Below are 17,418 nucleotides of genomic sequence, written 5' to 3' on the forward strand. Positions count from 1 at the left end.
TAAAAATATTTCTAAATGCTCACTTTATAAAACATAAATCAATATATTATAAGCAACACATGCTAAACCTCTTTAATTAGAACTTTAAACATATTTTAATGGGGAACTGTAGCCCTTGTGAAGAATGCCAGCCTGAAAATTCCAAGACTTAGTGGTCATCTACCACAACAGACGGGACTACAGTTCAGTTTCTGTATCTGAGAAATCTGCTTTCAGCTGACAGAACCTCAACCTTATAAAACCACAACAGCTTTACAGTAATTTGCAAACTTAAAGTGCTAACACGGTACAGGAGAAATACGGTCACTCTGAGCAGAAACCAAGCAGCTGCTGAACATTATCGAGCAAGACTACAAACACCTTCCTTTCCCGAGTGGCACTGCTCTGCCAGTAGGTCTTACATACCAAAGACATATTTACAAGTGACATGAAAGGACACTAAACTGTCAGAGATATGTGGTTTATGACACCTACAGGCAATGTCTTCAGAAGCATTAGCTATGTGTAACACAGATTTGCTGTCACTACACAACCACCATGGATGGTGGTGAGTCACGCAGAGACTTTGGAAGCGTACCTAATACTGAAGTACTCCTTGAATGTCTCCCATACAAGTCCTGGTTATATGAGAACCTACAGGCTGACCTAGTTTCCCTCAAATCTGCAAGAAAAACATCATCAAATAGTATGGGCTGCAAGCAAGAAACGGTGTCCACCTACACCAGTATCTTACACTGTACTTCAAGTTATTATTTAACAAACCGCATTGCTTCACTGTAAATGCAAAACCCAAGCTATTTATCTGACTGGTAACCTGCAAGTTACCAATCCAAAATCACCTGCAGCAGCTTCAGGGAACTTTTGTTTGAGAGATCAGTAGCTATCATTCTAGCTTTGTTGATCACTCTTTGCTTTCCACCTACATTTTCCCACAGAATTTAACACAGAATAAAGCTCTTTGAATTACCACATTTGCTTACAGATGAATGGTACAGAACAAATCGTTCTTGGGTTGAAAAGTACAGGAAATGATAAATTTATGGCACTTGAAAAAAAAAACTGTAGACAAGAAAAAGGAGCAGTTGGATTTAATCTACTGTTTTAAGATTAACTTCTGCAGACCACGGCAATTAGTACTTGAGCAGCCTGAGAAAGCATCAATGGTTCAGAAAGAGATTCTCTGTACCCTGACAATCCTTCTTCATTTTCCAGATCCATCCCAAGCTGCCTGTAATTGTATGTATGTAATTGCATGCTGCTTCCCCTCCAACTGCACTGTGGAATAAGGCTACTTCCCTGCTTCTAATACTACCACAGAAAGCTCAGTGTTGTCCTCTCTTCCCTAACCCACTTTTAAAACTTCATTTTTAAAGAATACTAAAGGTGAGAGGAAGGAAAAAATAACCAACCTAAAACCCCAAACAAACAGTAAACCCAGCATTTTACTTCAAAAAAAAAAAAAAAAAAGGATAAAACACATACTATAAAATACAGAAACATTTAAAGAAAGATATTTGCTCATACTTGCAGTGAGTATAACTCTTGAAAGCATCTTAAAAGAATTTTGGGATAAGGTAATTTAATCTAGGAAATAAATATCACACAATAACTGGTTTATTTCCAAGGCCACAGCACAGCAGGGAACAAACTCAAATATGAATACACATTCTAAGAAATAACTGAAAATACTGCAATAAAATCAGCATTTCTACATATTTTTCATCCACAAACGTACATTATCAAACCATTTTCCTATTATACAGATAAGTAAAACACAGATTTGATGATTGAATGAAGGGCCAAGAGTTATACACAGCAGGGTATGTATTGTACCTGCTCGTGAGACTCGCAGTTCTGCTCTGGCCTTGCACTTTGGAAAGAAATACGAGTTTTGAAATGTACATGCAAGGAAAAAATTGGTTGCTCAAACACATACCAGGAGATATTAGCCTAGCCAAAAGAAATGTACTTAAATATTCATGCTAATAACTACAGAATAGCTTCTGCACTAATCATCCTTTTAGCCTAAGGAACACAAAGAACAGAGCTTGACACATAACTGAAGGACAGCCAAAGTGCACTAGACATTCTTTCTTCACAAACGTCCCACCTGGGAATATAATCTACCTCACAGCTCCCAAAGGGACTATAAGGACACCTGTACTTGTCTTTCCATCTCCCTGGCCTACCAGCCAGAGAAAAATATTTTCATCTATGTGCTGCCACCTTGGTAACAGCCTAATTACAACAACTTCAGGACATTTGTGGATAAAGCACTCTATAGACAGATAGGAACAGCCTCACGCTCACAGGCCCCTGCTCTCATGGCGGACTTCAATGACCCTGATATCTGTTGGAATGACAGTATGGCCTGGAACAAGCAATCCAGGAGGTTCCTCGATTATGTGGAAAACAACTTCCCTCTGCAAGTAATAGAGGAGCCGACAAGGAGAGGTGCCATGCTTGACTTTGTGCTCACCAACAGAGAAGGGCTCGCTGGAAATGTGATGATCCAGGGCAGCCTTGGCTGTAGCGGTCATGAGATGGTCAAATTTGAGATCCTCTGGACAGTGAGAAGAGCATGCAGCAAGCTCACTGCCCTGGACTTTAAGACTTTAGCCTCCTCAGGAACCTGCTTAGGAAGGTTCCATGGGATACAGCCCTAGAGGGCAGGGGGGCCCAAGACTCTTGGTTGATACTCAAGGATCACATGCTACATGGTCACAGGAGCGTTGCATGCCAACTAGAAGGAAGTGCAGCAGGAGGGCCAGGAGACCTCCTTGGATGGATAAGGAGCTGCTGAGGAAAATTCAATTGAAAAAGAGGCTTATAAAAGGTGGAAGCAAAGACAGTCGGCCTGGGAAGAGTACAGGGATGTTGTCCGGGAAGCTAGGGACCAACTTAGGAAAACTAAGGCCCAGTTAGAATTAAACTTGGCTAGGGAACTTAAGGATAACAGGAAGGGATTCTATAGGTACATAGTGAATAATAAACAGACTAGGGACAACGCAGGCCCCCTCCGGAAGCTATCGGGAGAACTGGCTACACAGGATTTGGAGAAGGCTGAGGTTCTGAATGACTTCTTTGCCTTGGTCTTCACTGGCAAAGGCTCTGACTGCACCACCCAAGTCTTGGACGGTAGACACAGGGACTATGAGAATGAAGACCCTGGGCCCACTTTAGGAAAGGATATGTTTTGAGACCATCTTAAAAACCTGAATGTACACAAGTCCATGGCACCTGATGAAATCCATCCATGGGTCCTGAAGGAGCTGGCAAATGATTTTGCTAATCCACTGTCCATCCTGTTTGAAAATCGTGGCAGTCAGGGGAAGTTCCCAACAACTGGAAAAAGGGTAATATAGCCCCCATTTTCAAGAAGGGGAAAATGGATGACCCGGGGAACTACAGACCAGTCAGTCTCACCTCTGTGCCTGGCAAAATCTTGGAGCACATTTTCCTGGAAGGCATGCTAAGGCACATGAAAAACAACAAAGTGCTTGGTGACAGCCAGCATGGCTTCCTAAGGGCAAATCCCGCCTGACCAATTTGGTGGCCTTCTATGATGGGGCTACGGAACTGATGGACAGGGGTAGAGCATTTGATGTCATCTACCTGGACTTGTGCAAAGCGTTCGACACTGCCCCACACCACATCCTTGTCTCTAAATTGGAGAGACATCAATTTGACAGGTGGACCACTTGGTGGATAAAGAACTGGCTGGTTGGCCACACACAAAGTGTTGTGGCCAATGGCTCAGTGTCCGGCTAGAGACCAGTAATGAGTGCTGTCCCTCAGGGATCAGTGTTGGGACCAGTCTTGTTCAACATCTTTGTTTGTGACATGGACAGTGGGATTGAGTGCGCCCTCAGCAAGTTTGCCGATGACACCAAGCTGTGTGGTTTGGTTGATATGCTGGAAGGATGGAGTGTCATCCAGAGGGACCACGACACGCTTGTGAGGTGGGCTGATGCCAACCTTATGAAGTTTAACCATGCCAAGCACGAGGTCCTACACCTGGGTCGGAGCAATCCCAGGCACAGCTACAGGTTGGGCAGAAAACAGATTCAGAGCAGCCATGCAGAGAAGGACTTGGGAATGTTGGTCGATGAGAAAATGAACATGAGCCGGCAGTGTGCTCTTGTCAGCCCAGAAAGCCAACCATATTCTGGGCTGCATCAAAAGGAGCGTGACCAGCAGGTCAAAGGAGGTGATCCTGCCCCTCTACTCTCATGAGATCTCACTTGGAATACTGTGTACAGTTCTGGTGTCCTCAACATAAAAAGGACATGGAACTGTTAGAACAAGTCAGGAGAAGGGCCACGAGGATGATCGGGGGACTGGAGCACCTCCTGTATGAAGACAGGCTGAGAAAGTTGGGGCTGTTCAGCCTGGAGAAGAGAAGCCTGCGTGGAGACCTCAGAGCAGTCTTCCAGTATCTGAAGGGGGCCTATAGGGATGCTTGGGAGGCACTCTTCATTAGGGACTGTAGTGACAAGACAAGGTGTAACGGGTTAAAACTTAAATAGGGGAAGTTTAGATTGGATATAAGGAAGAAGTTCTTTACTGTAAGGGTGGTGAGACACTGGAATGGTTTGTGCAACGAAGTTGTGAATGCTCCATCCGTGGCAGTGTTCAAGACCAGGTAGGACAGACTTGGGTGGCATGGTTTAGTGTGAGGTGTCCCTGCCCATGGCAGGGGGGCTGGAACTAGATGATCTTAAGGTCCTTTCCAACCCTAACTATTCTATGATTCTATGATTTCTTTATTATAAATAGGATCTCTACTTAATTGCCAAGTGGAAGGTGTCCCTGTCTGTGGCAGGAGGTTGGAACTGGATCAGCTTTAAGGTCCCTTCCAACCCAAACCAGGCTGTGATCCTGTGATTTAAGTATACAAACCACAGTGGTTTGATCCCTCACACAACGATCAGTGAATTACATTTTCAGTGAGAAGGCAGCACAGGGACTAGTAACTTCACAAAAGTTTATCCAGTCAACACTGACATGTGTTTTTGTGCATCTGGAAAAAATACTTGCTTTGATGACATTCGTGCTCTCCAGGTCCCTCAAACTGGCTACTTAAATGTCTACAATTCAAGTGTTAAGATGGATGTAAAAAAGGACTTTTTATTTATCTCAGTGGAAAAAATTCTATTATGACTCAAACAGACTTTGCTGCAGGGAAGAACACAGGATAGTTCAGGGGAAAATGTGTATGCCAAGGAAAGCCTTGTCTCAAAGAAAGAAAATGTATTTCTTTAGTTCTATTTGGAAAATTTACAGATCAGAAAGAGGAAGAGATTATATTGAAAAACTCCCATTCCTCTCTTGCCACTCACTTTTCTAGTGACATCACTAGAAAAGGTAATCTCAAGGTGATGCTACAGAAAGATCAGGTTCTTTTACTTAAATGAGAATGCAGCACTGAAAAATAAATTGTGATGCTTACAGACACAGATGGGATACTTAACGAGACATTCCTCAGAAATGTCATTTTCCTTTTTCTGATGCACAGATACTGCGCTGGTGATTTTAAAAGGCAATTCTGTAAAAACTTCTGTGCTAGAATTCCCAGTAGAAATTATTTTATTTTCCAGCTGCACATAGAACACACCAGTATGGTTAAACCATTAAATATCTATGTGTTCCATTACCTGGGAAGTATTTTCACATCATGGACCCATTTGTATAGGCAAACGATTAGTACACTATGAAGCCTGAACTTCAGTGAAACAATCCAGAAGGATTTTGAAGGTCAGATCAGCAGAGCAGCCCAGCCAGCCTAACAGTATGCTGCCCATAACTGGAATGAGTTTTACCCCCTGCTGTTTTACCACCCAATCCTGACTGTAGTCATATTTCCCTCATTTGCACCAGAACTGGCTCATCCTCTTGTGAACAGATTCACTTCACTAAGCCAGCAGAAAACAAAACCAGAAAATAGGATAAATTTTCTGGCAGAAAGGAGTGAAGGGAGTACAAGCACAAACCATCCTGTTAGAAAAAACAAATCTGGTTAAAAACTCACACCTTGAGCTCACAGGTTCTAACTAGACACAGGAGAGGGTACTGGGTGTTTCTTTCACAGTACTATTTGAGTAGAGATGTTTGAAGACAAAAAATTATTAAAAATTAAATTATTAAAATAATAATAATAAAAAAAAAGCTAAATTCAAACAGCGGTGTTAGCATCTTCCAAAAGAACAACTATCATGTAATGTATGTTATTAAGTAATATATATTACTGCACAAAGAGTTTTATGGAAGATGGCATGCATGCCCTTTATCAATCAGTAAGTGGCACTGATACATCCTTCATACTTTGGTTTGGTTTGCTGTCAGTTAATGCTCTTTATAATTGTACACCCTGCAATGTCAGAAGGAAATGAGTTTCACCCAAACAAATGATAAGGCCTGAAATACTTGTTATTAACACTCTGTCACCCTAACCTTAACTGTACACTGTCATTTTAGGTGTTACCGGACTGATAAAGAATGCTTAGCTTATATGAAGCAAACCAGCTCTTTTTCTCAGCAACTCTGGATATGACAGATTCTCACATTGGTAGTACTGAGCTTTTCATAGCAGCTTGCTGTTAGAAGTCACTTTAGTTTGTTACTGACATATTTCCTCTTATTCAGAGTCCAATTCTTTCCCCTGCTTAGAACCTTATCACCCTCCTATGCCAGTTCTAGCAATTGTTTAAATGAAAAAAAAAAAACCCACACAAAAAACAACAACAACAAAAAAACAAAAAAACAAAAAAAAAAAACAACCGAGCAGCACATTTGTCATTTAATGCCATTTTAGTTAACACTGAAAGAAAACAGTTTGAAGTTAGAGCAACCTACCTCCTCACACCATTAGCTCGTACCTGTAATTTTTAAGAATGAGAAACTGTAGCTACAATTTTGCAGAAAATAACATAAAATATGCTTTCAGGTTTTGTGACTAAAAGTTAAAACTAGTTTAACTTCTAGTTAAAACTTCTAGTTTAACTAGAAGTTAAAACTGCAGTGCTGCATCAGAATTACTCGTTAAGGAGTTACTTGTTCAGAATGCAGTTAGCTACAAAGTTCCTTCCAGAGCATCTACAGCACTTTACAGCTCCAGTGTCACAGAGTCAGTATTTTCATCTAAATCTAAATGTGTTTTTGTATTTATATGTAATTAAGACTAGAGTGGCTCACATTTACATAAACAATCCCCAGTGATTACATTATCACACATATACCAAACATAATTGATGATGAAATAAATCAAGAGGTGAGAGGTAATGAAAAATGTATAAAACTGAGGCTAATAAAATTATGTAAAACAGCCAATTTTTTAAAAAAATACATTCAGACAAGCTTATCAAGAACTCTGAATCATGCATATGGCAGACTATGTGTCTAAGGATGGTGGGCTGGGAAAGGACTGAAGCAGCACATGACCTGTGTACCGAAGAGTTGGCCGTAACGCGCAAGTCTACTTCGTAATACAGGAGAAACCTTTGGCAAAGACCTAAGTTATCACAGAATCACAGAATGGTTTGGGATGGAAAGGGTCTTAATATCATTCAGTTCCAACCCCCTGCCATGGGCAGGAACACCTTCCCCTAGAGCAGGCTGCTCCAAGCCTTGTCCAGCCTGGCCTTGCACACTGCCAGGGATGGGGCAGACACAGCTTCCCTCGGCGCCCTGTGCCAGCGCCTCACCAGCCTCACAGTAAAGAACTTCCTTATATCCAACCTGACCTTCCTCTGATGAAATTTGAACCCATCACCCCTTGTCCTATCAGTCCTACAGTCCCTGATGAAGAGTCCCTCTCCAGCATCTTTGTAGGCCCACTTCAAGTACTGGAAGGCTGTCCTTTTAGAAATTATGTCCTCTTCTGACAGACACATAGCTGGGAAGATGTGATGTGAATGAGTGTCTCCACTTCCAACACCACTGAAAACCTTTATAGGTCAATCTGCATGTTGATCATGCTTTGTCCCCACTACAACTGCCTTCCTTTCCATTAAAAGCCAACACGCTTAATTCAGCAAACTCACCAGAGACATTCTAATACGAATAACACATATGCCCAACCACACAATGCCTAAGTAACAAGAAACTCATCAATCCAAATAATTAGATCTTTATCATAAAAGACTAATCTGTATCCAGACAAACACAGACATAGCAACGCCTTCTGGACTCATTCATTTCCTTCCCAAGATACTACACATTCTTTTCTATTTTCTTAAAAGCATCACACATAACCATGCACGTAAAACAGTAACGAGTGTGACCAGCACTCGATTCAGACCAAAGACAGCTGACTCAGCTCTGTGTGGATGCATGCACACGATGCTCCAGAGCAGATTTTTCACAATATTAAGCCTCCCCCACGCGGATACTGTGTAATTTATATAGTGTTCTTTGAAAATGCTGCCCTAAAGCTGACTCACTGGCATACAATTCTACCTAAGGCACATTTCTAGGAGTGGAGCTGGCTCTTTATCAGATGATTCATAAATCAGGCCTGGTAGCAATCCCAAAGAATAGAAGCCACACGGTATGAGCATTGCAGGGCGAAACAAAAGAAGAAAGGATCAAACTAATGCTGTGTTTCAACTGGTTTTGCATAAACAAATGAAGGATATAAATAGGCTGCTCCTGCTCAACAGGGTGCATATACAAATTACAAATGTATGTGTTCAGACAAAGGTTTGCAGAACATCCTTTGCAAGGGTGAAAAGCAACATTTTTCACTGTAAATAATATACAAAGACTTAACATTTAAATACAGGTTTTTGCTTCATAATGCTTAATGCACATATTCTGTCTCTTTCAAATGGAAGGTAACTACCAGCTATGGGTTATATGACAAGCCTGCACACAGGCTTCTAGAAGCATTCACCAGCTGCACTGGAATCACACACACAAAAAGAAGGAAAACACCACAGTCGTCATAAAAATAAATTTATTATCATACAGATAAAGGCACACAGGCTCCTTCTAAAACTCTCATTTGTTTCTCACAGTCAAAGCATTTTTCCCCAAGTCTGCAGTGATGTAAAGTCTACAATGCTCTTTACTCTAAAAACTTGAGAAGGCATATTTTTATCACTCTCTGTTCCTAAAAATTTAAGTGACTTTCAGATTTTTCATTATTCTTTCAACAAAACTGGTGGCAGAAATCAATGATAGGATAGCCATGCTCCATTTCTTTTTCTCTCTACCATAGATTAGCTTGCACAAGATCACCTTACTGAGGACAATCATATGGATGTACCACAATCATATGGATATACCAGTTTTCTCTAAGATGTTAACATTTTCTCACTTTACCTTCCCATTTCCATTACTCAGAAGAAATAAATTCTGTGCCATTCTATCTAAATAGACCTTTTCTCAAGAAATGTTGTCTATTTTTCTACCACAGTCAATAAAGTAATGCTCACAGAAAAGCCACATTTTAAATTGCTTGAGCATAATAGTAACAAATTAATCCTGATTTTCAGAGCACAGGTTTTCATTCTATTAAGAACATTTATCTGAATTACCCCAAAAGCAATTAAATTTTGCTAATTTACTAATTTAATTGCCAATAGCTCCAACTGACAGATCAGGACAACTGCAGTGTAACTTTGATACAGTACTGCAGTATTCATTGAAGAAGGGCTTGTGCTGTCTCCCACAAAAATCAAAGACAGACACAAACGTACCTTGTTCTTGCTGTTACTTGGTAGTTTTGAAGGAGGAATGAGTGCCATGAGACACACAGGCAGCATTCCAGGAGGCCGTAAGGCCATCCTGCAGTCGATTGCAAATGTGCAGAGGTAGAAGTGCCTACCTGCTGGGCCAGTTTGCACCCATCAAGTCCTTTTGTAATTAAATTTCCCAGAGAAAAGCTGTGCACCTTATCATTGGGTTGGCAGCTGAATAAGATCAGTCAGGGTCCAGAAGGACAGTAAGGAGAGCATCTTACACAACAGACAACAGCAAGAGGCCATGAACAAGGGAGAGAAAAGCAGCACTCCAGAATTGCGCAGTCCTCGACATCAGGAGAGATGCTCTCAGCAGATAAGAGCTGTTTTGTCAAGGTCTGTGTAAGGTTCCTTCCCAGTAACAGTGCACCCTCCCTAACAATGCTTCAACCACCCGGGCTGCCTTGTGGCACTTCTGTACCTCACATAGCAACTCCCCATCTCTTACAGCTATCTAAGAACTCTTGTCACTGAACTACAAGTGGTATGGATTTATGACAGCCATTTAACAAAGATGAGTTAAGAGATACTAAGTGACTCTACAGTTTCTAAGTATTTTATGATCAGACCTTTTTTCACATCTTTGCCTCAGGAAATGAACAAACCCCACATGTAATTTAAAGCTTCAAATACTTTAATTCAACACCAGTACTTTGCTTTAAGCCTGTATCTTTCTAGTGTAGGGCAGTAACATACACATTTTATCATGTGGCCACTGAGGAAGAGAGTTAAGGTGACATGCTCAAAGGCTGCAAAGCCAACCAAACCCTAACCTTAAGTTATTTTCTCGTCCACAAGCCACTAATATTATTCTTTTTTCTGTTTTTCCTTTAATTAGTAAGCTAGCAGTATAAGAATATATAACTATGTATATGAAAATATAGTATAAATATTGCAACATGAATTTTCAGTAAGGATATTACTGAAAAATAACTGGTACCAATACACTACAGGCAAAGTCACACTGCATTGAAATTATGGAAGATTTAGTAGCAGTAAGATACAAGCTGCTATTGGACTGTTCTTAACACGAAATCCTTGATCCTTTTTTTGACCCATAGTAAGATGTGCCAATTGATTTCAGCATCCATTGGATTGCCAGCAATGGATACCAGTCTTTGCATGTCCTAAGCGCTCCTGAAGAAAGCACTCATCACACTGGTTTGTCATGACCTAACGAGGAATCAGTAGTCAACAGGTACAGCTCCACTGGAAACTACCTTCCACCTTCTCACCAAGAGCAGCTCTAAGGAGGACTTGGAGTTGTTTGACAAGAGCTCCCCATGACACAGTCATGTGCACTGGCAGCCCAGAAACACCCTGTGTCCAGCACTGTGAGCAGCAGGTCGAGGGAGGGGATCCTCTGCCTCTCTGCACTCTGGGAAGAACCCCCCTGCAGTCCTGATCCAGCTCTGGGGCAGCAGCACAAGAGGGATGTGGAGCTGCTGCAACAAGTCCAGAGGAGGCCACAGAGATGCTGTGAGGGCTGGAGCAGGTCTGCTCTGGAGCCAGGCTGAGAGAGCTGGGCTAGTTCAGCCTGGAGAAGAGAGGGCTCCTTAAGGGGAGACCTTAGAGCAGCTCCAGTGCCTAAAGGGGCTACAAGAAACCTGGAGAGGGGCTTTGGACAAGGGCCTGTAGAGACAGGACAAGGGGGAATGGATTTAAACTGACAGAGGGGAGACTCAGATGAGCTCTTAGGCAGAAGTTCTTCCCTGTGAGAGAGGTGAGGCGTTGGCACAGGGTGCCCAGAGAAGCTGTGACTGCCCTATCCCTGGCAGTGTTCAAGGTCAGGTTGGACAGGGCTTGGAGCAAGCTGCTCTAGTGGAAGGCATCCCTGCCTGTGGCAGGGGGTTGGAACTGGATGAGCTTTAAGGTTCCTTCCAACCCAAACTATTCTGGGAGTCTATGACTGCATGAAGAAAGCTCACCCCTGCCACTGAACTGTACTGAAGAGCACAGCTAACTCAAGACAGCTAATTTTTGAGTCTCTACCTTCACAAATCCTAACACTCTCCTCTTTAGCTGAGCTTTCCTAAGAAACTAATGCAACAAAAATAGTTAAATTCTTGTAGAACACTGCAGCCATAGACTGGCAGAGGAACTGTGACATGGTCTGTTATGGAAGAACATCAAAAAGCAACAGTGCAGGAGAGGGTTAATTGAGAATAAGCTTTTGACAAACAGCAAATGAAAAACTAGTACAAAGTAAGTACAGGTTGACTCTACAAAAGAACAAAACCGCCTTGGGTATTTCAGAAAACAGAACAGACTGGGTCAAAAGCCAGTTACATGTGTTATGAATAATGCCTCTAACATGGGTTTTAATATCAGATACTTCCTACAGTACTTACTCCCAGTTGGCAGAGGTGCAGAAATTTGACCTCTACTTCAAGAGAGAAACAGACAGACCAGGAAACAGACATTTCTCTCCCAGAAGATAAAGAAGACTTTGCATATATTTACCTACAGAAATTAAACAATACCATGTAAGAGGACACCAAGTTGCCAGCTATAAAAAGATCTAAAAGAAAATTAAAAGGCAGTTTTCATTAGTACCATGCAGGTATTGACAATTTTTTTTTTTAGAAAAAAACAAACAAAACAAAACATAAACTAAAAAAAACTTTCTTACCCTTAAATAAAGGGGTAAGATAGAAAGAAAACTATGAAGTCTAGAGTATTAATCCAACCCCATTCTGTTCATTCCACACAGTCTTATTACTACTGTAACTTGATGAGTTCCATACAAAGAGTGAAATTCACTACAGGTGTTAAAAAGTAGAAAAATCATTTTGATCTTTTAGGACAAAAAAAGAGAAATTTATTGTCTGCAATCAAACCAACATCACACTGAGGTGAGGTCTATAACTTTATAGGTCTTCAATCTCTGTCAAGATACTCATTAAATTTCCCTAGCTTAGTTTTATGGTATTTAACAGTGTCTGGATTTTCTTCATACACAATGAGCAGATCCAAAGTCTGTGAACTGCCTTTAAGATGACTTCTTAGTAACAGTAGCTTGAATCATTGAAAATCAAACTTCACTTTAAAGGCTTTCTAAAAACAACACACAAACAAATATGCTTGGGTTTTTTTTATAATAGCCCCCCACAGGTTCTGAGTAGTACTGATCAAAAGGCAGCTCAGAAGTAGCCATAGCTATTGACAACTCAGACTGTACTTATCACTAAGTCAGCTCATGGTTACTGCTACCACAAGCCCATTCTTGTCTCACAGTGACAACTTCACTTACAAGACACTGTAATAAGCACGATGAGGCCTCAGGCTATGAGCATTTCATTCTACTTACTTTATTAGGAGACAGCCTCTAAATCCCCCTTATCTTACACTGCATTTCTAACCACAAACACATGGAATTAATAGAGATCTTTCTGACCTGCTCCTCACCAACCTTTTTCCCTAAAACTTTTCCTTTCCTAGAACACTTGGAACTCCCTAGCAAGAGTTAGCATTCCCAGAGACCTAGAACTGGGAGACAGAGCTGAGGAGTCAGGAGATTACCAGCTGGGGAGAAAGCTACAATACAAGAGAACAGCACTATCTTAACTGTACTGGGCTACCAGGTTAAACTGCTTCTTTTTACTTCAGAAAGTCTGACAATACTACTGGAGCATAAAGTGCCAACCTCAAACTGGTATCATGGAACTGTAATAGTCCCAGGGAAAAACAAATTACTGAAATGGCAGTAACTGCATCATCACACAGACAACTGGCATTACAAAGTCTGGCTTTTAGTTATTCCCAGTTCCGCTACCATGAGTCACTTGGTCTCTAACCATTTTGGATGAATGCAAGTGAAATCTGCCTTCTCTGAAATAAGACCAAGCACCATGAAATAAGACATTACAGCAGAAATGTAACAAGAACAACACATTCGATCACGGTCTGGCTCTTCCTGCTCATTTACAGGAAATTTTGAAGCATCAGGGCAGAAAAATACTGTGCAGGACACTGAAGAAATCTCACTATAATGTCAAACCCATGATCCACGTATACTGAAACAAAAATGTTAGCATGAAAAAGTCTGAAATACTTGCATTTAATTAAAAAGTGCCCACCTGTTCTGCTTATGATTTAAAAGCTGTCAGATTGAGTCCTCCTAACAGCTTTTAAACTGTCTTCCTGGAAACTAAATATCACAAGGCGCTATACAGCAGAAGCCTGTATGCTATTCTGCTACTTTAATCAATTTCTGAGCATTCAAGAGACAGACTATGTGGTTAAACTGATACAAAACTCTAAACACCTTCTTAAATAAGAAGGGACATTAGGCTGGATTATTCCAAACCTAAAGCTGACTCACCACATGACCATGGGCATGTTACTTGACCTCCCTATGCATTCAGTAATGCATCTGGAACAGTGTAATGGCAACACCTCAGTGACTGAGCAGCATCTCACTTTCAGTCCTCAACGAGTAACCAAGGTGTGCCCAAACTGCATAAAGTCAGTAATATCCATACAGAAACTGCTATACTGTACAGGCTCTACTCACACTGATAAGACATGTGAAGAGGAACACTAACAAGTGGGAATCGGCAACCACAAAGTTTAAATTTTAACCCTAGCAGTAACACTGAAGAAGTGACAGTCACTCCAGCCTACCTCAGAGATGTACTCTGTTATGAGAAAGCAACTGCGGAGGCTAATATTTACACTGTATGCACACTTTCAGTTACAGTCTCTTTCCTCCAGTTTTCTTCTTGCTCAGAATTGCACACTTGCAGATGTTGCATTTCAGACCTCAAGTCACAGGCTCAGGACTGCATTATGCATTAAAGACGTGGAACAAAGATGCGACAGAAAGACAACACAGATCACCACGAAAACAGTACTAAGTTCCCTGCAATAATATTTGCTGCCACAGATTCTGGTGTCATAACAGTTCAGATGATTCCAAGTTACAGAGCTAAAACTCAAGGCACGAGCATCGGTTCTCTCTTGAACTTCATGTACTGGAAAATGAAAACAAAAGTGGTTTCTTTGTGAACCTCAGGTTATCTTGACACGCATTATGTACGACACAGCTTTAACCCAGAGCTCTCTCCCAGCACTATGCCCATCCCCCTCTCCTGTTCCTTCATTTTTGGTTCCCCATTTCTACCAGTAACATTCAAGCTAGCAAAGAATTTCAAGTTTTAGTACTTATTTTCTAGAGCACTTGCTCTAAGGAGTTAAACACTTGCAACTGTGGCATTTAAATCTTTCACTCTGATCTAGTAAATGTGTTATTAAATCTGCTGCTCAGTTTCTGTCAATGTTTACAGCTTTCTAAGTTACTTAGTCAACTGCAGATAAAAAGCACAGAAGCTGCAATTGACCATAGACCTAATTCTGTCAGAAAGTCCCATCAATATGCTAACTTTGAAATGTTACAGAAAATTAAAGCCAGGTTGCTTGAAACTGTTTAGTAATTTGAAAAGTTTCCAAAGCTTTAACTGGTGGTGATGTTCCAGTCAGAGGGTAATGAGGCAGATGTGCATGCTCAGTCTGCAGACACTTTTGCAGTATGGTACGCAGAGACTCCCATCTCATTAACAGATGTTTACATGAGATGTTGATATACATGTGGGTCATAGATGGCACATACATCCCTGGTGGAACAGGGAGCTGACATGCAATGGGGTGAACAAGATCAAGGCAAGGCAAAGAAGCCAGCATTTTAAAGGTAAACATACAGCATGCAGATGTGGGATCAGGACTATCAAAGCAACTACTTCTTGTTGCTCTGGCCAAGTTACATCAACTTATCTACCTAACACTCAGTCTTCAAAGCCCCTCATGGCTCTCCATATTTACTCTTTGTTCATCCAACCTTACCTCACTAATCCCCCCTTGTCCACGCTGTCATTGTCAGTGTGATCTGCTCATTTGTCAAACGTACATAAACATCCTTCTCACCTCTCTTACCAGCTAGAGCATGTATGACTACTCCACATCGACTGTTCTCAACTGATTTGTGGTTGGCCTCGGGTTCCTTCCTTCTTCCCTCCATAGCACCCAGCTTAATGTATCCACTCATTTCCCAACTTGTTTGTGCACTGCAGCCCCCATGTGTTTATCAAGTGCACGCACAGGTGGTCAAGCTGTAAGGCAATGCACGCGTGAATGTGTAAGACCACAGTCCTTTCCTCTTCCTGATTTCTCAGGAATTTCTCATTGCACCTCTTCACGATGCCAACTAGCAATTAGGCTGAAGAGCAAACAGAAATAGTCTACACATTATAATTAAAAATTGAAGTGTTATTAAAAATGAGTCAGAACTGTTATCCTCATACTTGAGGATAACACCAGCTGCCCAGACTCACGTACTACCTTCCATCACCCGCACTGTTCCTCCTCTTAATCCCCTAGACAAAACACCAGTGTTACTGGTGTACCAGAACCACCACAGAAAGCAGTATTTTATTAGCATTAATAGCCACATAACTACCTCCTTTGGAGCTTCTTTTGCCAGCACCAGACTGCTCCAGATAACTAGACGTGAGAAAGACTCAGAAAATGATGCTTAAGACAGATTGCCATTGGACAACTGAGTTCATCTCACTGCTTTTGTATCGTGCTTGTATATGGGGAGAGATGTTTGGACTTAGCAAACATCTGACAAGCTGCTGCCCTTGGAGCCTATCACAAACCTGTTCCCTCTGCAAAGGCAGTGCTTCCCTCCTCCTGGTCAAAGGGAATCTGCCCTGTTGTGCCTGACTTTCAGCTCTTCTATCACAGAAACAGCAATTACAGGTGTTAACTAGGGCAGAAGAACCACAAGATGAAGACCTCAAAAAAGCACTATACCCAGTTTCCACCTCAAGGTCAAACATCAAGTTTCTGAATAGACTTCAGCAACTTTAAGAAAAGCTTTTTACATTCACCGTTTGTTTGATGTTCTAAGGACAGAACTATTACAAGCTGTACCTGAAATTTCGCCTTGAAACTGTAAATAAGCTATTATTTGGTTTTGAGCTTGACAAATACCAGGCAAGACTTAAAACCAAATAAAAACTTAGGGAGAAGGGGGGCTTAAGAGAAATTTTACATTTTTAAAGAGATGCTCAAGGATTCAAAGATTCACTACTCATTCATGTTAAAAGTTAAAATCATTTGCCCATGAAAGAACAAACATCCAGTATCAAACAGGATTGACTTATCTGGCATCATCTCTACACACACCTTTTTTCAGCCTTTTAAATGCTGCTAGGTACTTTGTGCTGGTTTAAAGTGTGTGACTATTACAACCAAGACTTTGTTTAACTAAGTTATTGCAGTTACAGCTTCATGAAAGCAGCTACAAATGTTAATACAAGCAGCCTGGTTCCACTATTTACAAACAAAGACATAAATACAACTAGATGCTGCTTTACAAATACGTAAGCTCTCCCTACCAACTACACAATGTAAACCTAAAAAAACCCACCCGGAAGTTTTTCAAAAAGCAGCCTTTTGAGTAGTTGCCAAATAACCCGGATACAAAGAAAGTTATAGTATCTGAACTGGGGAAATGCTTAAATTTTACAAGTCTGCTCAGGCTGCCTTTTTCCGTTTTACAAAGAACAAGTAGCACAGTTAAATTTTATATTCTCTCTGGATAGCTGTGTGGCTCAAAGCCACATCTGCAACCCATTAGACGTCAGTAGCTCAAGGGGACCTCAGACTCGAC

The 17,418-nt window shown here is 41.2% G+C and overlaps 2 protein-coding genes across 3 annotated transcripts in view; one reads left to right on the plus strand and one right to left on the minus strand.

Moving 5' to 3' along the window:
* LOXHD1 (lipoxygenase homology PLAT domains 1) overlaps positions 1-17,418 on the plus strand; it is a 349,538-nt gene that overhangs the window by 268,169 nt on the left and 63,951 nt on the right.
* ARK2N (arkadia (RNF111) N-terminal like PKA signaling regulator 2N) overlaps positions 1-17,418 on the minus strand; it is a 46,027-nt gene that overhangs the window by 27,589 nt on the left and 1,020 nt on the right. The window contains exon 1 of one of the 3 annotated variants that reach the window (XM_057405718.1): positions 578-1,247. The exons of the other annotated variants lie outside the window; for them this stretch is intronic. The gene's annotated coding sequence lies outside the window, so the exon portion shown is untranslated. Of the gene's footprint in view, positions 1-577; positions 1,248-17,418 lie in introns of those variants that run through there. 3 annotated transcript variants of the gene reach the window in all.

Source organism: Pezoporus wallicus, unplaced genomic scaffold (assembly GCF_028554395.1).
Source record: "Pezoporus wallicus isolate ANWC-B61680 ecotype Strahan unplaced genomic scaffold, APGP_CSIRO_Pwel_v1 scaffold_13428, whole genome shotgun sequence".
In the NCBI taxonomy this organism is placed as follows: Eukaryota; Metazoa; Chordata; class Aves; order Psittaciformes; family Psittacidae; genus Pezoporus; species Pezoporus wallicus.